We start from the raw sequence: 23,868 nt of genomic DNA, 5'->3' as shown, positions 1-23,868 counted from the left end.
ACTGACTCCAAAGAAATAGGTTCTTAACTGTTTAACAATTTTGAAATTATTATATAATCTTTTTAAATTATTTAGAGATCTACATTTAAAGACTTGAAAACTATAGAGAATTTACATTGTTGACTTCCACAAAACAGCACATATTCAATACATACCATCCCAAAATTTTGGGATGGGTGAGTGTTGGTTTACAGGTATGTGTTGTAACCTGAATGAAAATACCCCTGAAAAGAATATCTAACTTCCATTGCCATTTGGCATGCCAAGCTCTGGAGGTTCTCTTTCTCCCTGTTTTAGGATCTCTATTCCCTTCACACTTGCTAACTCAGCCCACATTGTTTTGTTGACATGTAGAGAGTGAGGGTAGGGTATAAGTCTTAACAGGTTAGCATTTTGACTGCTAGAAGACTAATATTACTAGGCAACATATCCATGTTTCTTGCCTGATAATTAAGACCCATATTTCGGGGATCCACGGAATCTCAACACCCCAGAAATGCCATGTAGCATTAAATATTTCTGTGCTTTCTTTCCCACTGTTATGGGCTAAATTTGTATCCCCACCTCCCCCAAAATTACTTTGCATAAATAATTACATTAAAATGAGGTCATTGGTTTGGGCCCTGGTCCAATATGACTGGTGTCCTTATAAGAGGAAATTTGGATATAAACATGCACACAAAGGAAAGACAGGAAGAAGGCACAAAGAATATGATAAGACAAGAAGAAGACTATCATCCACAAGCCACAGAGAGAGGCCTGTAACAGATCCTTTCCTCAAGGCCCTCAGAAAGAAACAATCCTGCTCACACCTTGATCTCAGACTTCTAGTCTCCAGAACTATAAGAAATTAAATTTCTGTTGCTTAAGCCACTCAGTCTGTGGTACTTTGTTATGGCAGCCCTAGGAAACTAATACACTTACCAAAGGAAGAAGAGTACAGGAAGTTTTAAGATGCCAAAATGACAGATTGTAAAACAGTAGGAAATGGGGAAGTTCATTAAGATGACAAGTGGGAGCCAACAGGTTACATAAGAGTACAACTGTTATGCACTCCCCATAAAGGAAAGGATTAATTTTAGGTCCTGCTGGACCATGCAGAAGGTGTAAATTAAAGAAAATTATCTCTCCAATCCTAGGTTTAAAGAAAAAGAAAACCCCATAGAACACTGAAATATAAGATACAAGGTAGAAAAAAGAAATCTGCCATATTGAAAGTCTATTACTTAAAATAAGTAGTCCTAACACTTGAATACATAAGACATTATACAAAGTCTTTGAAGCTGCACAGTGGCAATTCTAGGATTCCTTTATAATGCTGAAAAAAGTCCCACTAATGGACTTCCAGGAAAACGCTAGTAAAAACAGGCCTAGGATAATTGCAGAACAGTGAATTTAGGCTGGTAAGAAATAGATTTCAATTATATTTATCTAATCATTGATAATGGATTTTTCCCAAAGTAATTTTTTTATATCTACAAACTTCCTTTTACTAAATAATGATATATAAATGGTGACTTGAAACAAGTCATTAATCAATTTTGGCTCTCTGTTTTCCCATTTATAAACTTGAAAATACATGGGTTATAGCTACACAAATACTTGAGATACCCAGACTGAACTTACTATCTTCCTGGATAAGAGCCAGCAGAGGTGGCACATACAAAGAGCATTTAATATATAACACGTTATTCTTTTTTGCTCTGATCATTCTCATTCTATCATCCTTCTCACTAGGGTGGAGAAATGTACCATCTAATGTTTCACAAAAGAGAAAACATTTTTCTGTCTTTCATGTCGTGGAGAAGCCTGAATTATCTTAATCATACATTGTGCTCTTGTCTTAAACATCAACATTCCCCTTGGTCTTCTATCCATGAGCCAGAATATTGGGTTGATTATTCTCCTGGAAGCACACTCTTTGCCAAGGTTTACCATTATTTTTCATTAGTTTCAATTCTGAAAGGAAGGAGACAGAGCCTATATATGATGATGAATGGGGTTAAAGGCCCAAGGACTAACATGATTGTATAAGAAGCTACTGCTGGGTGATATATGAACATATTGGAGTAATACATGCTAAAAATGAGGAGGCAGCACAGAGCAGTTGGCAGGACAACAGGCAGCCTAAATTACATCATTCATTTAATAGATCTAACATATGGTAGCTATTAGATCTCCAAAACAAATGCAAGGCTAACCAACACTCTCATAGAAAAAAGGCTTCCATTCTTAATTTTTTTTTTAATAAAAGGCCTCAGTCCAAGTTGCTGCCAATTCCAACACAATAATAACATATATCTCTAAACGAAATAATAATCTGGACCTTGCCAAGAAACTAACAGTTTCACCTGATAATGTATGCTTTAAAATGTTAAATGTTCTTGTTTTTGTCTTTTACACATTTCTCAAGGAGCTATGCAGGAATTCAATGGGATAATTTAATGGTTTTAAGCAGCAACTGAATTCTGTAATATATAAATCAGCTCATAATTGTCTTCAGAATGAAAGATACAAATGCTCTATATTAAAGCTGGCCTTTGCTTAAAGCAAGTGAAACATATCTTTGATTCTGTCATTTTCCAATTAATCTCATTTTTGTGTTGCAAAAAACATAGGAGAAAGCTCCAGTGATCTTTTGGGGACGTAATTTTGCCCTTGTTTTACATGGTTTTCAAATAGTTACCCTAATCAGAAAAAAAAAAGAGAAAGAAAGAAAGAAAATGAGTAAAAAGGCAAAGTACAACCACTATCCCTCTATTAATAATCCCCAGAAATGTTTTTTTATCGTATTAAGTAAAACCTTTCATCTAGACGCCAGTTCTTCTGGTGAACTGCTCTGGAAGTCTCAGGCCTTTGTGAACACTCCAGAAGGGAAAGGACCTAGGGCCGACAGATGAATACAAAACAACTTCACCCCAAAATTCAAACAGGGACCCAAAAGATAGCTGCTTCCTCATTGCCTGCCTCTGAATTCTATGTTTTATTCAGGTCTTTCCCAGCATGACCCTTGTCCTTTGAATTCAATTCCTTCCAATTTAGCCCCTTGCTTCTTTAATCTGACTTCTCCCTCATCCCACTTTCCTTTTCCCAGTTGTTTAAGGCTGGAATATCATTCTTCTGCCCAGAAATTTCCAACATTTTAAACTTTTTTAAGATCATTTCTCAGGGTATCCGGGTGGCTCAGTCTCAGTTAAGTGTCTGACTTCAGCTCAGGTAATGATCTCACAGTTCATGGGTTCGAGTCTGCATCAGGTTCCGTGCTGACCATGTGGAGCCTGCTTGGGATTCTCTCTCTGCCCTTCACTTGCTCGCACGTTATCTCTCTCTCTCTCTCTCTCTCTCATTCTCTCAACATAAATAAATAAACTAAAAAAAAAAAGAAGGGGCGTCTGGGTGGCTCAGTCGGTTGAGCGACCGACTTCGGCTCAGGTCATGATCTCACAGTTTGTGAGTTTGAGCCCCTCATTGGGCTCTGTGCTGCCAGCTCAGAGCCTGGAGCCTGCTTCTGATTCTGTGTCTCCCTCTCTCTCTGACCCTCCCCCACTCAGGCTCTGTCTCTCTCTGCCTCAGAAATAAATAAACATTAAAAAAAATTAAAAAAAAAAGAATATCATTTCACTTCCCACTATCCATTCACCTTTTTCAAGATGCATTCTCCCAATTTTCCTCTGGTAAACAACTTCTTCCTTATTCTGTGTAAGTGCTTATAGTGAAATTAACTCCAGCCCTGTCTCCAGGGGTATGCAAGAATTAAATCATATCAATCAAACAATTACCTTCTACCCCCCTTCTCTTACCATTAATCTCTACTTTAAGGTGATGATGAGTTTAGGATGGGCATGTGAACCAATCAGATCTGATGAGAAACAAGTTCTAGAACTGCTGACAAAGACAAACTCTGTTTTATTGGGCATAACCTGGGAAGATACAGACCTGTAGTATTGGTGGACATATTTCCAATACATGAAACCCAAGAATGAAGCCACAGTGAATGATCCAGAGTGAAGAGATGGTGTGAGAACACTGTGAGACTATTTACTGTTGCCATTTACTTCTTACGTTACTATTTAATTATCTCAGGAGTAGAATTGTATACCCCTTGAGATCTTGGTACCTTAAGCTATGTTCTTGGTACCTTAAGCTATGTCTAACATAGTTATATATTTGCTCTACCAAAAAGGAATTACATAAATCTAATAATGTGTACGTTATAATAAAAGGTATGTATATCTTTGCCCCACATTCTCATTCACACCCCAAATTCAAATTAACCTGAGAGACGTAAACTATTCTTCCTTCAATGTGCCTCTCATAGTGTGAGCATCTCACCACACTGAATGTGATTCTAGAATTTAAAGAAACCTTAAAACAATACTGTCCATAAACTCAAGGCACCTACTTCATATGGAGCTCAACTGAAGATTTAACGAGATTTTAAGGGAAGAGTGCCTGACTGACTTACTGGGTAGAGCACGCAACTCTTGATCTCAGGAGAGTTCAACTCATCTCTGGTGAGTTTGAGCTCCATGCTGGGCATAAAGATTACTTTAAGGAAAAGAAGAAGAAGGAGAAGGAGAAGGAGAAGGAGGAGAAGGAGGAGAAGGAGGAGAAGGAGAAGGAGAAGGAGAAGGAGAAGGAGAAGGAGAAGGAGAAGGAGAAGAAGGAGAAGGAGAAGGAGAAGGAGGAGAAGGAGAAGGAGAAGAAGGAGAAGGTTTTAAGGTAATTTTCACTATGAATATTTGTGTTAAGTTGATTTCACGAACAAGCTCCTGAATAATATGCAACTCTGTTTTATGTGACAGGCTACTGCAGACCCCAGTCATACTAAACTCTGAAGAGAGATTGATGTGGGGTCCCTGGGTGGCTCAGTCAGTTAAGCATCTGACTTCAGCTCAGGGCATGATCTCATGGTCTGTGGGTTTGAGCCCCGTGTCAGGCTCTGTGCTGACACCTCAGAGCCAGGAGCCTATTTTGGATTCTGTGTCTCCCTCTCTCTCTGGTCCTCCCCTGCTCATACTCTGTCTCTGTCTCTCTCTCAAAAATAAATAAACATTAAAATTTTTGTTTTAATAAAAAAGAGAGATTGATGTGATTTAAGTGTCTGTAGCAGGAGCTTTATATGACATTTCTTTTTTTTATGTTTTTTTTTAATTTGTGAGAGAGAAGAGAGAGAGAGAGAGAGAGCATGTGTGCACGAGCAAGTGGGGGAGGGGCAGACAAAGAGGGGGACAGAGGATCCAAAGTGGGTTCTGCCCTGACAGCAGCAAGCCCGAAACAGGGCTTAAACTCATGAGCTGTGAGATCATGACCTGAGCCAAAGTTGGATGCTCAATCAACTGAGCCACCCAAGGGCCCCAATATGGCATTTGATAGCATACTATAGGAGAAACTTGTCTACTTCTCAGCTTGATTTTCAGTCTCCAGAAGACCATCATTGATTGTCATGAGTCCATGGGGACAGGACAGGTAACTAAGAGAGAATCTGCAATATGAGAGTGTATAAACCTTTAAATTCTTATAAAACAGTTCCTTTTCCTTTTTAGCAACGCTTATGCTTCTCTGAGCCTCATTATGGTTTTTGTCAAGGAGAGCTGATGAATAGGAACATAAAAATATGAAAGTCCCAGTACCAGGTATCAGAGTGAGACCTCAGAGATGTATCAGGGCCTCAGACAGAGACTGACCTTGAGGTACATGTAGGCAGATGGGACGCTGACAGCCTCACACAGATGCCTGTGTCCTAGCATGGTGCACAGGCACAGAACATTCCTATCTCCTCTAGCCTGGCATAGAAGAAACAGCAGAGCCACCTGAGCAGAAGGGGCCATGAAGACTGCTAAATGTAAAGGATAGAGAGAATGTGGAGACCAGCATGGATGGGTGACCACAGGCCAGGTGGGACAACGTACAGTCCAGAGATCCCAGTGTAGAAACTGCTGCTTCAAGATCCCTGGAGCATAGGAATATATGAGAGGCTCTTCTGGCCCCACTTGCCAGGCATTCTACATAGCCATTCCCCCAGAATGGCACTGGGGCACCAGAGCTTAGAGCCCCTCTCGAAGGCTCCACTGGTTCCCCTTCTCACCCTCCAGCCTACAGGATCTTTCTCTAATCTTGAGGGAAGCCCTATTCTCTTCCTCCTACTCTTTCTAAATATTTTTTCCATACCCAAAATACTCTTAGTTCCCTAAGGACTTAGGGTTTGGAACACAACTCTGGAGAGGTTCTTTCTATGCTGTCACTTCCCTTACTGAGGTGATGAGCTCAGAGCTGACCATCTGCTCCAAATGGAGAGAGGAAAGGAAGTGCCAAAAAATATATAATAATAAATCTCAAAGATACTATTCCACAATATTTTCTTCCTAAATTAAATATTTATAGCCCTGTAAGTGTACTCTATCTGCAGGTGTTACTCCTCACCCTCACCAACTGCACCCTTCCGAACACACACGTACCACAGGTTGAGACCTGGGTCCAAATCCCAGATGAGAACTGCTGTGCACAAAGCAGCCCCTGACCACAGGAGTGTTATTTCCCCCAGGCTCCCAAAGGTGAGAATAGACCATGGGTGAGTTCTTCCCCTTATAATGCTCCCTATCTGAAGTTCCCCAGGAAATTCTTCCATCTCTCGTTAATAATCCCTTAGCTCCCTGCCCCCCAAATTCACCCATCACTTCCACTGAACTGAGAGGAGGCCTTGAGGGACTCACTTTACAAAAGAAGTGAAAGCTTTTGTTGACTTAAATAAGGCAGCAGGTGTATGACCAGGCTCCCCAACCTGACTCTCCACCATAACTTCATGCCTAAAATCTTTAAGATCTCTGAGCTTTAGAGGTCTGGAGAAAGAAGGGATATGAGGGTTTACTGAACCCAGACTCTTGAAGGTACAAAATGGCTCTATTCTCTGTCCTCTAAGTTTTCTGAGACGCTTTCCTCCTACCTTCACTGAGTAGGCCTTAGCTCCAGTATTAGTGGCTGATGGTTTCATTTAAGGTAATTTCACCATTAAAATGTTCTTCTATTCCTACCAACAAAACAAAATAGGGGTGTTCTTGTACTTCACCAGAGTCTTAGAACTGTCCACCTTCCAATGCAGAGCAGCGTCCTCTCAAGGCTTGTTAAGGAGTCCTTCTCCAAGAGATGTCTGGCTGTGGCCCTGGCCACTGCATCAATCCATAGCACAGTAAAGGGACACCCACTTGGCAGAGCATCATGATCCTTCTGCCTTGGAAGCTACCTTAAGAACAGCCTGGGTCAGGGGATCCCAAAAGAGCTGCTATGATAACTGCCCATCTGTGCCATCTGTCAGGGCCTGAGCTGGTGCTGCTGGAATCACTCCTTCCTCTCTGGAATCCACTGGCTAAAATCACTGTCTGAGAAAGATGCCTTGAAAAGAACATATCATGCACCTACCTTTTTAACTACATTCTTGGTACTCACAGAACTCAGATCTACCCATTAAATTTATTAAGGTTAACAATTGTCCTCTTCCTTCTCCCCACCACTCTCAAGTTGCCCAAAAACTTCAAAGCATTTTTTGTAGAACTATTGCCAATTTAAATTTCACTACAGTCCCCTGGTTTTCCTGAAATCACTGGTATCTTGAGTACCTACCTTGTCTTGGCATGGGATCACAAGTGTTGCCCAAAATGGCTTGGCCCTAATTCTGGAGAGTATCAGTAATCTGTATTTCAGGATGTGCTGCATGAGGAATCACAGCAATTCTGGACAGGTCTCCATGGGTATTGCATACAAGTCTTGACCCTCAAAGCAAGTGTCCTACCAACACAATATTATTTTTATATAATTCAGTCTAGCTTTTGTTTTAAGCTCCATTTCACTAAGAGGCAGAAATGATATCTGGTCCTTTGTCATTCTTCCTTTCCACATTGCCCTTTTCCTGGGTTGTAGCTAAGTCCCCAGGGATTCCACAGTGCCCTGCTATTACTGGTCACCTACTAAGGCATCCGATGGCCTGTCTGGTTTTCTCTCATCACCATTAAGACCTCCCTCACTTCTGTCTGCAGGGCGAGTCCAGTGACTTCCTCCCCTGCTTATGAGCCCTGCTTCAGTGACTCAGGAACCTCTGTGAGGCCATTTGTGGCTGGTATGCTGAAACGCACCATGTAGCAGTTCCTGTTCTGGATTTAGATCCTTCCCCATGGTTTCTCCTGGAAAGTGGGCAGAAAGCCCTACTATCTTGGGTCTCACAAACCTATCTCAGGTTCTAGATTCTCCAGAACATTTGGAGTTAAGTCTCAGAAACACTGGTCATTCCCTGCCAAGGGCTTGGCCTGAAAGACTATGTAGGATGACCATTTTCCACCCATGCCTGGAGAAGTAAAGAAAGCTTGTGTGGAAAGAGAATCAAACAGGTCCTCATAGAGAAGCAGAGAAATAAAGAAAAGGAGCCAGGAAATTGCTACCTTGGATCCTAATGGTTTTTTTGGTCATAGTCTAGTTCCTCATGAGGCCAGAATGAATCTTGGCTTTTGGATTCTTTAATATAAACTTTTATCTTTCCAAAAAAATTTAATCTGAGTAGGTATCTGTTAAAATGGATTCACATCTTACTTCCAGGTTTGATTTTAAAGTCAGTAACTTTTTAAAAATCACATACAGTAAAACTATCCTTAAAATACACTGATTAGGGATGCCTGGGTGGCTTAGTTGGTTAAGTGGCTGATTCTTGATCTCAGCTTAGGTCATGATCTCATGGTTCATGGGTTCGAGCTCTACATTGGCTCTGCATGCAGAGCCTGCTTAGGATTCTCTCTCTCTCTCTCTCTCTCTCTCTCTCTCAAAGTAAATGAATAAACTTTAAAAAAATACATTGGTTAAAAATTATAGTGTGCAGGGGCGCCTGGGTGGCTCAGTCGGTTAAGCGGCCGACTTCGGCTCAGGTCATGATCTCGCGGTCCGTGAGTTCAAGCCTCGCGTCGGGCTCTGTGCTGACAGCTCAGAGCCTGGAGCCTGTTTCAGATTCTGTGTCTCCCTCTCTCTGACCCTCCCCCATTCATGCTCTGTCTCTCTCTGTCTCAAAAATAAATAAACGTTAAAAAAAAAAAATTAAAAAAAAAATTATAGTGTGCAATTTTTTTGGCTCTCTCCCCCTCCCCAGCGCTCTCTCTCTCTCTCTCTCTCTCTCTCAAAATAAATGAATAAACTTTAAAAAAATACATTGGTTAAAAATTATAGTGTGCAATTTTTTTGGCAACTACAAGTTGATTTTATGCCCCCCCCAATTTATCACTTATAAGTGTTTCACCATTCACTCCAATTAATTCTTCAATTTCTTCTTCAAGAATGTGGGTGAATCTATCACCACTAATATACCTGGTCACCAGAACAATACATTTCTTTCCATTGTCAATGACAAGAATAATTTTAAAATTAAATCATTCATACATTATTTCCATAGGTTTTGACCAACCTGCACTGACTGCTGACTACTTCAATCCTCTGTATTATTTAAACTTTTTCTTTCAATTTCTTTCTCTCTTGCTTTCACTCTTCATTTAAAGAAATTCTGAAGTTGAATAAGTTAATTATGCATATGATGAAATCCTATTACACTTGCAAACAAGCAAATGACATTGGAGATCACCTGCTTTTAGGACAACTTCTATTCATTCTGCCAATGTGGAAACTAAGGGCCAGAGAGCAAGTGCTCACAGTCATTTCAAAAGTATAGAGTGGTGATTAAGAATATAAGCTCCGGAATTAGCTACCAGGGTTAAATGCTGGCTCCACTACCTACTAGCTATGTGCTGTTGGGCAAGTTCCCTAATCTCTCTGGCCTCAATCTTTTCCTCTGTAAAATGAGCATAATTATAATAGTATCTACCTCACTGAGGTGTTGTGATTAAACATGAAAGTATAAGTGAAGGGCTTTGAGCAGCACTTAGCACATAGTGAATGTTCAGTAGAGGGGAGACTGGCTGGCTCAGTCAGTAGAGGATGCAACTCTTGATCTTGGGGTCATGAGTTCAAGCCCCGTGTTGGGCCTAGAGCTTACTTAAAAAAAATTTTTTTTAAGTGAATGTTCAGTATATGTTAGCTGTTGGTTTTTATTAGTCCAAGGACATGAGCCAATTAGTAGCAAAGCTGAAATAAAAACTGAGCTTTCCAAATACTTGACTGGTGCTCTCCCCGTGCCAGGATCTCTCTCATTGTGTTGTCACGACAGTGACCGGCCAATAGTAAGAAGTCAGTATATGCTTCTTGGATGAGTGCAGAGGTGATAATAATCTCTGATCACAGATCACTCCTGTCCTACATGGCACTGCTCTGATCACAGAGCAAAAATCCATGTGTGGGACTTTCAGTGATAATAATGGTGAGTCAAATGAGTCCTTGCAAAAATAATTTATTTAGGAAAATATGCATAATATATTTCTAAATATTCCACAAATTTGAGATGAATGGTGTTAAATATATATATATGTGTACATATATACATACATATATATGTATGTATAAGAATAATGTGGAAATTTTGTGCATCAAAATGTTAACACTATGGTATATAATTTGGAGTGTTCTTTTGTTGTTTTCCTTTGGGCTTTTATTCACTCTCAAGTGTTCTTCAGGGAGCATGAATTATTTTTTTTTTGCTAGAAGAAACAAATAAATGATTTCATTTAAAGGTAGATGGACCAAACTAAAAGTGAGTTCAATACAAATGGAAAAATTATTGATAGTATCCTTTGTCAGTAATTCTTCATAATTCCCCAGCTTCATAAGGCAATTTTGATGGAGTTCAATATGAACAACTCAAGATTATGAAAGTAATTACATTTAGCTTAATTAAAATGACTAATTGTTCCACTTCTGCTCACATAACACCTGGTAGGACTGATGCTCAGGAGGCTGGGCCTAAACAGCTTAAAAAATGCACAGGTGCTAATTAAGAAAAAAATGTTTTCCCAAAATCTCAAGTAGACCACAGCTTGGGGTCAGAAATATCACATTTGGCTTGAAATTACATGTCATATACTCCTAAACAAATAAGCAGATAAATGTACAAATGAATAATAATAAGAGGTAGATGCCATGTAGTATGTGACACCTTGTCAAAAGTTACTGCGAGCAAAACGTTTAATCCATCGGTGGTATTGCTTTTCAAAGCTTCCCCCTTCTCTTCTCCCTCTGCCCATTCAAATCAACTGAAGTGAGTGGATATAACAGTGGAATACTGAGTGTGGTGGGCAGCCTTGAAAATGGCCCCGGTGATTACCATCTCTTCCTCTTCAGAATGGCATTCTATAACCCCCATCCCTGCCTTGAGTGTGGGCTGGACTAGTGGATTACTTGTAACAAATACATTATGGCAAAAGTGGTAGGATGTCACTTGCAAGATTAGGTTACAAAAAAACTGTAATTTCCTTCTTGGCCACCCTCCGAGGGAAGCCAGCTGCCATGTTATGAGCTGTTCTAGGACTGTTCCTGTCCTACATGGCAAGGAACTGATGTCTCCATCCAAAGGCCAACAAGGACCTGAGGACTACCAACAATAATGTGTGTGAGACTGGGGAAGCAGATCCTCCCCAGTCAAGTCTTGAGAAAATGACAGCTCCACCAAACACCTAACCTGCAGCCTTGTGAGGGAGCAGAGGCACCCAGTTCAGCAACCCCCAGACTTCCTGACCCATGGAAATTGTGAGATAATAATGTTTGTTTTAAGCCCCTAAGTTTTGCTGTAATTTGTTATGAAGCAATAGATACCTAGTAGACTGGAGAACAAAAAGAAAGCTTAAACTAATATCATACAATATAATCAATTAATAACAATAATAATAGTAGGCATAAAAACTAGAACAATTTGGGTAACAAAATAATGTTGTATTAGATCATAAAGTGGAATTGGATTATAATGTATACATACATTGATACTGATATATATAAATTATTGAAAAAGAGGAGGAAGGAAGGCATGTATCTTACAGAAAAATTCCAAATAATACATATTAGCTTCTCCCTATTACAAGGAGGTAGATTAATCTCCCATGAAGGGATGGACTTAAAGACTTGATTCCAAAGAATATAGTATAGATAGGGGAAATGTGACTTTACAATGGAGAAACCTGGAAAACTCCACTTTATCTAAGTGATCAAGACTAACAACAGCAGGGATAAGTCATGTGGATATATATAGCCCTTTCCCCACAGGGGCACCACACCTCTGTGGTATTCTTCCCCAGAACTCATAACCCAGTCTAATCATGAGAAAAATACAGACAAATTCATAGTAGGGGATATTCTACAAAGTATCTTACCAGTACTGCTCAAAACCATCAAGGTCATGAAAAACAAGACTGGGAAACTATCATGAACCAGTGGAGACTATGGAGATGTAACAACTAATGCAATGTAGTGCCCTAGACTGGATCCTAGAACAAAAAAGGGACATCAGTAAAAAATAAATAAATAAATAAATAAATAAATAAATAAATAAATAAATAGATAGATAGATAGATAGATAAATAAGCAAGCCTTCTCCACTTCTCCCTGTATGTCTCTCCTCTGTGTGTCTTTTATAAGGACACTTGTCATTAGATTTACAGCCCAATCAAATAATCCAGAACAATCCCATCTTGAGATCCTTAATTACATCTGCAAAGACTCTTTTTCCAAATAAGGTCACATTCACATATTCCAGGAGTTAGTTTGTGGACATATATTTTGGGGGGCCACCATTCAATCTACTACAGATGTTAACATTAGGAGACGATGCATGAAGTGCACATAGGAACTTGCTATATTGCCTTTGCAAATTTTCTGTGCACATAAAATTATTCCAGAATAAATCATACTTAAAAAAATAGTTAACATTTAAGCAAAGCTGGCTTTTGACATAAAAATTCAGAGACTGAAATAGTAAGAAGAGGTATCCACAGACATCATTTTGAGGACAGCAACATTGGCACAGCAGACAGCAACACTGGCGGCAACTGTTATCTATAATTTTGTAAAGAATAACACTTAGATTAATAACAATACTATAGAAGACACTTGAAATAATTTTGTTTTTTGTAAGTACGTCTAAGTTACCAAAGATGGAAAACCATCCTGCTCTTTCAAATATCTTCAACCAGAACTTGGAAGTGAAGGATGTGAATTTACTTTTATGTTTGGTTACTTTTCCTACCCTTTTTAATTACAGATTTAGAAGAAAGGGGTCAATATGTATATACATATATTTACAGATTCAACATCACAGCACATTTCCAAACTCTACAAAATTTGCTCTAATTTATTCAGTGCTTTAAACAAACGCAAGATAAATAGTTCCAATGGTTGATCCTTCTTCTGTATTTATCAACAAAGGCATTCCTACAGTTCAAACCTGTGATTTAAAAGCTTAAAATTATTATGTGGAGTTGCCCTACCCAACTTTTTTTTTTTTTTTTTTTTTTTTTGGTCTCCTTTCTGAGATACATTCCTATCTAATGAACATTGATCTGCTTTCTTTTAATTTCCTTGGGTTATTTTCCTTAATATTATAAAGTGGGATCTATTGTTTCAAATGGTTCATGTTGAAAAGTGATTTCAAGTTTATATAGAATTCTCACTCTTGTGGTTAGAACTCTGCACCTTTTTGGTATAGGGGGAAAAGTCTGCACTTAGATGACAGTCAGATATGGACAAATTCCCACAGACATGGAGTACAGGAATGTCAGGTTCCATAGCCCTGGGATCTAGCCCTGACTACAGACCAAACTTCACTGACTTGGTAGAATGACCACTCTTTCTTTCCAGAGTCATCCAGGGTCAGATAGAGATTAACAGAAAAAACAGGAAATTGATTCTCCATTGCAAGTTTCTCTGTGCTTCTGCACACAGAACATGCAAACCCTCTTAAAATAAAGCACTTGGGGCACCTGGATGGCTTAGTCGGTTGGTTAAGCATTCGGCTTCGGCTCAGGTCATGATCTTGCAGTTTGTGGGTTCGAGCCCTGCGTCAGGCTCTGTGCTGACAGCTCAGAGCCTGGAGCCTGCTTCAGATTCTGTGTCTACCTCTCTCCCTGCCCCTCCCCCACTCACGCTTTGTCTCTCTCAAAAATAAACATTTAAAAACAAACAAACCACTTAGGAAACTCATTAGGGAGAGTGCAATCCCTGGCTTTTTCCCTCTGAGGAAAATACATGCTGTTCTTCTCATACCTCATCTTTTCCTCATCATCAGATTCTAAAATTAGAACCTATTGTGCTGTTTAAAGTGACATATTTACCAACGTTGAAAAGAAAGTGAAGATATAAGATATTATAATGTTTAAAAACTATACAAATCACTTTTTCCTCTAGTAGCCAGTTTTTAAATCATAAAACCGTGTGCTTTCTTTACCAATCCAAAGATGTCCTCCTACTTGTCCTTCTTTACCTCTTCCTGTCTCATTTGAACCATTATGAACACTCCCTTTCCTCACGCCTATATCCCAAATGTAAGTTCTAGTCATCCCACCTCAAATCAAATGATCTCTGAGAAGTTCCCAACTGTTCAGTTCTACTTGCCTAGTGTTATCTTCTGAGAGAAGCCCTTACTTCAATTGCAGGAAGAAATTTCCTGGCAGTTATCTTCTTTAATTTCCCACCATCTGTTTCTTTCTATGTTCTTCCAATCTTCCTTTCTTCACAGTGATCATCCATTTTAATCACTGAATTTCATAAGACAAAGTTGCCTATGTGACCACACCCCTCCCTCACCAACATCCTTTGGACTGTTCTAGAGGAACAATTATAACACTCAGACTATTAAACTAGGCATGCCAGAGGGGCATTAAGCTAAACTTTTTTGTGGGGAGGCATAACATAGGGCATCTAAGTCTTACAGGGCAATAGCAGGCTCTGAGTACATTGCTTCTTTCCCCCATATTCTATCATTTTGAGGATCCTTGGAGAGGGCTGACTCTGGACTATTCATGAAGACTTTCACACCCAGCTATAAGATTCCTCAATGTAAATGATAGCTACTGCCACTGCTACCCTCCCTAGAATCCTAAGGGTTGAAGTCCACTGTTGCTTTCTTCCATTTGTTGTCAGTCTTCTTCCCATTTTACAGATCTCCTTATGTTCCAGCTTCCCATATGCCTGAACACATTGTTTCCTCACTACATCTAAATATTGTTTAAAATTTTAAAAGATACTCCAAGTTATTTTACCTATTCTCCCAAAATAACATCTGGTATTTCGAATCATAGCCATGATACAAGAATGAAAATATGAACTTTATTGTGGCTATAAATATGAACGAAAATACTCATAAGAGTGGCTCAAGAATAACCTATTCACAGAAAATTAATACCTTTATTATAATAAAGGAACTGTTCATAATAACTGATAAGTCATTCAAAAGTGATCTAAGAAAAGGACTTCAGAAACTAATTAAGTTGTGATATCTGGACTACATAGATCAATCAGCAAGAATGGAAAAACGCTGAAAGAGTGAGATTTTCAGTCAGAAGATTAAGGCTCAAATCCTATCTCTGCTACTTACTAGCCATATGACCTTGAATAAATTTCTTAACTTTTGAAGTATATGCACCCAATACCTTTTTTAGTAAAGTAGTTGTGCTACCATTTTTTCATGCCTCCTTATATCCATTCCCTTTGACTTTCAGCTCCTCCCACTAAAAGTAGAGATTTGGGGGGTACCTAAGTGGCTCAGTCGGTTAAACATCCGACTTCAGCTCAGGTCATGATCTCATGGTTTGTGGGTTTGAGCCCCACATCAGGCTCTGTGCTGACAGCTCAGAGCCTGGAGCCTGCTTCAGATTCTGTATCTCCCTCTTCTGTATCTCCCTTCTCTTGCTTGTACTCTCTCTCTCTCAAAAATAAATAAACATTAAAAAAATTTTTTTTTTAAAGTGGAGACTATTACCTCATTCCCTGAATGAGGGTAACCTTGTACTTTGGTCCATAGGATGCAGGAGAGGTAGCAAGATGCCAGTACCTCACCTGAGCCTTGAGAGGACTTCCTGCCTTCACTCACTCTCCTGGAACCCTATGACATGCATGTTAACAAGCCCAGGCTAGCCTGCTGGAGACATAAGTCCAGTCACTCCTATGGGGCCCAGCTGAGAAGACCACCAAACTCCAGACCTATGAATGAGGTCATCCCAAACCACTCAGTTCCCAGAAATCTGCCAACTTACTGAAGATGCATGAGTAAGCCTGTTTAAGATCAGCTGAGCCTGTTCTAAACCAGAAGAATCACCCAACCAAGCCACAGACATGGTTAACTAAAGTCTTATTGTTTCAGGCTAGTAAGTTTTGGGACAATTAGCTACCCAGCAATAGCTAACTGATACATATACAATATAGGTTGTTGTGAAGGTTAAATAAAAATAACACAAAACACATCATGTACTCCATGCCATGCTTAGCACCTGGTAGATGTTTGATAAATTGCAGTTATTTTTATTATCATACCAAAATCATCTGTATTTTTAGGTTTATGAAGTAACATTCCAAAAGACGGTGTTTTCTAATATTTCTGTTTGAAATCTGTATCAGGCAGGGTACAAATGACAGAAATCCAAATCAACTTACATTAAACAAAAAAGGAGTGGTTTATTAGCGCTAACATCATACATAACTAGAGCCAGACCTCAAACAACATCACCATTTCTTTCCTCTCTTGTCTCTCTCAGTGTAGGCCTCATTCTGACAATTGCAGAAGGCCTGCTCCACAGAATGATAAAATTAGCCAGCCTCAGCTACTCATCCAGCTCCAGGAACTTAAAAGCAAAAGCAGTTTTCCACTATAGGAAAGTCTCAGACAAGGGCTCTCATTGGCCTAGCTTGGGTCATGAGTCATATCTTAACCAATCACAATGGCCAGGGGAAGAGGTTCTCTGACCCCATTAGGTCTTATGTAGATCCTTGTGTAAAGAGAAGCAGTAGAGACTGCACGAAAAGAGTAGGAAAAAAGAGGAAATGTGCTGAGTTGCAAAAATAATACTGCCAGAAGCCTGGAATGATAAGATGTGCTGCTGCCACCCTCTAATTCATGACATGTACAGTTGCCTCTTATTACCACTGGCCTACATCTGTGGACTTGGAGTCTATAGCTGTGTAAGGAAGAAAATAACCTGCCCTCAGAAACAACTCAGTGCTCTTTGTTTACTTCTTTCTCTGTAAACACTCCTTATAAGTCTCTTAACCACCATGATGTGGAGCAGCCCTGGGAACATAAGGGAAATTAAACTAATGTACATGTATTTTTAAGGAAAGGCATTGTATTACACTTGACTTTCCATTCTCTTACTCTTATTCTCATTGCATTCTAACAAGGTTTTTGGTGTTCTGGATACTGAGATTTTAGAGCCTTAAGCTGCCATGGCTGAATTTACACCTAAGCTTTAAAGATGATGTCTCTTGTGAACTAAATCATAGGATTGTGGAGATAGAAGAAAACTTAGAGATCATTTAAATCCAAATTGGGTGAAAATAGCAAAGATATCTCAAGTTATAGGCTTTGGAGTCACGGGTGCCACGGTTTTTGCTTTTGCTGCGCTGTTCTAGTTCAATGTATGACATAGATGCTGCTGTATATATAAACATGCAATCCATGTATTGTGCTATACTTCAGGAATCCTCCATTCAGTATCATTACAAAGACTGAATGTCTTTAAAATTCAAAGCTAATAAGTACACGATCTAATTTATAACCAATTATTGCTATTGCTCAAGAGGTCAACCCAGAAATGAGGAATTCCAGCAAAGAACTGAGCAGATTAAGATAAATGTTGCCTTCTCATTTTGTCTATTTTATGATATTCTAATCAGTGGCTCATTTTCATTTGAACTGAAATACACACCTTACTGTATAATTTTAAATAACTAAACTAGTTAAAGCAATGATTTAGTTGTGCCAACCCTTTCCAGGGCATGTCAGATACTCTGACGGGAATTTATAGATAGTTACATTACCTTACCTTACAGAGCAGTTTTATTATGAAGAGACTTAACATTCAAGACAAACTAAGTCTATTTTTTGTTGCACAATGAGTAAGAACATGCAGAACTATCTCATGAATTCCAAGAGTTCTGGGGAGTTCTTTAATATTTAATTGTATTTAATTGACATTCCTTTTATCTCCTTCAATTTAGTTTGCCTGTGACTTTCCAGCTATAAAATGTAAAAACCACATGTAGACTGAATCAGCAGAATTAATATGGGTAAAACTCTTAAAATATATGTGCTCATAATGCCATATCTTACTAAAGCTTATCTATATAAAGTTTAGCAGAGGAAAACTACTAGAGAAATGCAGAAGATAACCTTAACACTATATCTAGGCACAAAACACAATCAGTATGCTGAAAGAAAATGGAGATCAGCTAATGAAATTTTTTTTCTGAAAGAAGTTCTGGGTATAAATATTTATAAATACTAAATTTTTTATACGTATAGAAGACATATATTGTGTATCTTGATTGTGAAGTGAAATTGAAAAAGAACTACATAGCTAAAACAAAGCAGGAGATCATCTACAAGTGAAGAAACTTGGGACCCAAAGAGGTGGGGTGACTTGAACCTATGAACACTGCTATTTGGTGAAAGCCCACAACTAGAATCCACGGCTCTGGCATTCCCACTATCTATTTATTAGGTTGGTCTGCACAGGATGCAAGCAGAAGGCAGCTTTATTCTTTTCTACACTGTCTCTTCAAACCTGCTTTCTGGACTCCTTTTCTAAACCCTTGAATGGAAGGTCTAATAGCTCTCCCTATCCCTTTAAGTTGCAAGAATAATCTTACGTATGTTAAAAGTCTCTTGTTTACTATCAAAATTCCAACATCTTATTGAATTTAAATTGGCTCCCCTGAGCTATCTTCCTAAGATGCAGGCCTGTGGGGTTAGGTTACTCTACCTTTCTTGCCCTTAAAAATAACCCCACTTCTGGTCTAGGGGAAACACACACCTTTGCTACACCCCTTTCATGGTGGAGAAGATTGTTTCTACCAAAGCTCTCTCTCTCTTTTGAGCTACTGCCAGGTATGTGTAACTTCAGCCAGTCTCTCTTAGTGAGTATCACTGTCCTTGAGTCTCCCAAATTCCAAGGCATACATGTCAAGCTCTCCCAGAAGTTCCCCATGGGGAGATGGGTATCTTACGGCACACTAATGAGTCTCTCAAATAGCCCTCATCACCAACTCTTCAACTCTAACCTCAGAGGTAAGCAATGGGCTAAATACAGGCAGAACTGGTTACCCAATCATTTGACATGACCCATTTAGGTAATCGATTTAGAATTTGGAAGCACTTGGTACCTATTATGTTTATCTTGGCATTGGGGCTTTGACCATATCTTTGAGACAACAGGAATAAAGGTCACATTTTAAATCTGATACTGCCTCTGCTAACTAAAGACATGGAGAAGAAAAAAAAAACATATATTAGAATTAATGAGATAAATTAATATTGAGAAATGTTCAAAGGTACCTTTTCTCTTTTTAAAATGTTTATTTGTTTTGAGAGACAGAGAGAGCGAGAGCAGGCATGTGGGCAAGGGAGAGGCAGAGAGAGAGGAAGAGAGAGAATCCAAGCAGGCTCTGTACTTTTGGCACAGACCCCAATGGGGGCTCAATCTCATGAGCCGTGAGATCATAACCTGAGCTGAAATCAAGAGTGGGACACTTAATTGACTGAGCCACCCAGGCATCCCTCAAATATGCCTTTTCTTAAGGATTTTTTTTTAGCTTAATAATGGGTTAAGAAAATAACCATAAACACAGAATTGGAAGGGACTTTTAAATTCATTCAACTATCTATCAGTTGCTAAGACATTTCCATGCTTGAATACTCTAATAATGGAGAAGTCACCATCTTTTGAAATAGTCTGTACCTATCTGGGGTTGCTTGCAACCATCAGAGGGTCATTACATGAAACGCAAAACTGTCTAAGGTCTCTACCCCCTCGATTTTAATTTGAACACAGAACAAGTTTAATCCCTCTTTCACATGCAGACTTCCAAATATGTGAAGCCAGTGTTACTCCATCTTCTGATGTAGTATCTTCTAATACTCAGTTTCTTCAGCCATGCCCTTCATAACAGTGTTTGCAGCTCTTATCATCTTGCTTGTCTCCTTTCTGAACAGTCCCTAGCCTAGCAATGCTCCACTTGAGGTACAGCACCCAAAATCGAAGAGAGGGTGGTCCAGCCAGTAGAAGAGGGAACATCTCCTCTCTCCTTTGCCATGCCACATTTTTTTAAATAAAACCTAAATTAGTATTTACTGACAGTCATGGTACACAGCTTATTTATACTATATTCACTGCCAACTACACTCCCTTAAGTCTTTTCTAGATGTGCTACAGCTAAGATATGACTTACCCTGTATATATGCTGTTGATTTTAGGACTCAAGTAGTGGCCTTTACATAGATCCTCTTATTTTTTTTTTATATATATTCTCCTTAAAATCACTCTTCTAGCACTCACCAAGTTCAACTAGCCTAAGATTTTAGAACTCTATTTGACCACTTAATTTATTCTCTTTAACTTCATATCATCTCAAATTTTGTAAGAATGCTTTCAACATCTTCATCCAAATCACTAATAAAAAGTATTAAAGAATAAAGGCCAAGGACATCCCTAGAAACATCCCTCCACTTGACATCAATCTATTAAACACCACCACCTTGGTAGTTAATCAATTATCAATATACATAATGACACTTATACCGCACTTCAGCCAAAGGTGTGTTGAGAGACAACACCTTTCTGTCAACACCACACTGTCAAGTGTGTTGCTCAAATCAGATTTCTAGGTTTTCCACCCTTCCCAGCTCTGGAGGTCTGGACACTTTGTTTAAAAAGGAAAGTTTGCTGTGATAGGTGTTAAACCTAGTCTGGCTTCTCGTGAATAAATGATGCTGTTTCACCAATCATTTATTTTATCTTACAGAATTGATACGACATTTGTTATTATAATTTACTGAAATCACTTCTTCTCCTTTTGAACGTTTGAAGGATAAGAATCCTCAAACTTCTGTCTTTTAGGCCTTTTTGGGCTCTCTATGATTTCTCACAGATCCCCCCACATCCATGGATGCTCACTTTCAAGTTGCCTCAGTACAAAGGATTTAATTTACTCAGCTGAGAGACTTCATATCTCTAATGGAGCAGCTGGAAATTCTCTTTCAGTGGCTAAAACAAATATTAACACTAATATAACTAAAGCCACTCATTAGAAAGCCAGGCTTTGGGTTTTGAGCTGTTTGAGCTATTCCATGTACCTGAGGAGCGCCTGTCTTACAGAACATCCTCCAACGCTTCTATCTGCTCCCCAAAGAAAGACTCTAGCACCATGAAAGAGCAAAGTTACTGATATGGAAACAGATGTCTCTAAAAATACCCTTGGAAATATATGGACATGAAACACATGCCATATATATATTTAGTTACAAAAATAAAAAATCATATTTTTATCTAGCAACTATTTATTTCCAGATATGTGACTAAGCACTGCAATCAAGTCATACCTGACTTAAAAAAATACTTAGACAGATTGAGCTGTCTAACCCACAAAAGAAGCATCTATGAATAATTCAACCCCAATTGCCATGTATATTTTCTGGCAGGCTGGCTCCTGACTAAAGCACTGGCTTTACTCTCCTGACTGGCTTAGGACATACAGTTCTGTGGCATAGGTAATCTTACCACTTAAAGATGTGTCAGTCTCGTCTGGACTGGAAGCCATAAGATGTTCTTTTGGGTTACTCAAAGTAACATATTAAAACAGGTCTTTCCTGTACAACTTGACCAGATTAAAAACAAAAACAAAACAAAACAAAACAAAAAACAAAACCTAACCTCTAAAAAAATAGTATAAAACAAGGTTTAAAAACACCTAGGAAGATGGGGTGATTCTACTCAAATATGGATATTCAATTACTCATTTCATTCCAGTTAAAGTGTAACTATAAATTACAGTGAAGATTTTGTCCTTTGCTTGTACTGCCACCTGGTGGTATCCTGCTTATACTAAAACAGACCCATAAAGGAATTTTTTAAATTAGCATTCATTTACCATTCAGTTTGCAGTATCACCATCATTGACAAGTCAGTACTTTCTATAAAATGGTGCAGAGAAAATTTTACAGAAATCTTTGTTAACCAGGTTAGAGACAAACGACATCTTACTCAAACACACCATTTATATACGAACACATTAAGCATTAATGATTAGTACATTCACAGTGAAAAATCTGTTAAGAAAAACATTTAAGCCCAATCGTTTTCCCAAAATAAGTACAAAATTAAAGAAACAAGGCCTCTATAAACACAAACAGGCCTAGTTTTTAGAAAAAAAAAAAGTCAACATAAATATCAGAAAAACAAATTGTAAATTGTAAATTTAGGAGTCAAATAGTATTATTACAAATCAGTAGGGTTACAAAAATATTTTTCACCGAATTCCTTAAGGTTTTGACACTTCTTGGTATGTTTTAGAATTCACGTTTCTCTTTTGTAAAATCTCTCTTTTTGCCTTTGATTCTACTAGGTTCTCAGCATTCACATGGATTAACATGAATGATTTAATTATTAAGGATTGTATTTGTTATGATTATATTTATTATAAGAATTTGGCCAATATGATACATGGAATTTCTCTTTAATTATTAAAGACAAAGAAATTTTAAATTTTGCCAAATTAAGATTATCAATTATTTTCTTACTCCCTCCAATGGTTTTGTTTTTAAAATAAATTTTATTTATTATTTTGAAAGGTAATACTTTCTCATGATCAAAAAGTAAGATAAATCGCTCTACTACCTCATCACTCATTGTAACCAGTTTCTTGCCACCTTCCAAGCCATTGATTTTCAAGTTTATTCAGTACTGTCTATAATCAAGCAAGTATTTTTACATAGCTCTTTTAACATTTTTTCCCATTTAATTCTGTAAACTACATAGGCCTTATTTTGCTTTACATCAAGTAAAACTTTTTTTTTTTCAACATGACAAGTCACTCTTGCCAGCAACATGTGTGGGTTAAACCCACCTTTCTCTGCTGATTTGGGAAGTTTGCTTTAAGACATATCAAGACTTAACATATACTCAGAATTGTTATGAGTTATATCTTCCATTCCAGTGATAGATGAGTACTTGTGCCATTACCATACAGATTTAATTATCTTATAAAGTTTAAAATATGTCTTAATATTAATATTAGAATAGAATTAGAATATGTTGAATATTTGGGGTGCCTGGGTGGCTCAGTCGGTTATGCCCTGACTTGGGCTCAAGTCATAATCTTGGCAGTTCGTGGGTTTAAGCCCCATGTTAGGCTCTGTGCTGGCAACTCTGAGCCTGGAGCCTGCTTCGGATTCTGTGTCTCCCTCTCTCTCTGCCCCTCCCCTGCTCATGCTCTGTATCTACCTCTCTCTCTCTCAAAAACAAACATTAAAAAATTTCTAAAAAATAGAGTATGTTTAACATTTAATATTAAAGAAGGAGTTAGTCCTCTACCATTACTATTCTTTTTCTAAACTGATATGGCTATTCTCATCAATTTCTTATTCCAAATGAACTTGAGAATAATTTTGTTAGGTTCCCAAAGAATTTGACCAAGTTACTTTAAGAAAGAGACTTGGTGAGAATTTCTCTAAATTATAAATTATTTTGGGAAGAATTATTACCTTTACACATAGGTTATTAGTAGAATAAGCAGCCTTAGTGATAAGCCTTTCTGATGTTCTTAAGCTGGATGATTTTTCAAGGAGCAAATTGATGAAGAAACTCAAAAGGTGTTTTGTGCCTGCAAATATGGCAGGAGAGATATGCAGGAAAACCCCCTACTTCAGAATAATTAAAAGTGCTGGATAAAATATTTTTAAATATCATTCTAAAT

The 23,868-nt window shown here is 38.3% G+C and overlaps 1 long non-coding RNA gene across 1 annotated transcript in view; it reads right to left on the bottom strand.

Moving 5' to 3' along the window:
* Window positions 1-23,868, bottom strand: part of LOC109267603 (uncharacterized) — a 39,820-nt gene that overhangs the window by 2,380 nt on the left and 13,572 nt on the right. The window contains exon 3 of the long non-coding RNA XR_002080193.2: window positions 12,282-12,395. This is a non-coding gene — a long non-coding RNA (uncharacterized LOC109267603). The remainder of the gene's footprint in view (window positions 1-12,281; window positions 12,396-23,868) is intronic.

The sequence above is a fragment of the Panthera pardus genome, unplaced genomic scaffold, assembly GCF_024362965.1.
Source record: "Panthera pardus isolate Hobbes unplaced genomic scaffold, ASM2436296v1 HiC_scaffold_2, whole genome shotgun sequence".
NCBI lineage: Eukaryota > Metazoa > Chordata > Mammalia > Carnivora > Felidae > Panthera > Panthera pardus.
Note: the sequence above shows the minus strand (reverse complement) of the source record. Positions and strands in the feature narration are given on the sequence as shown.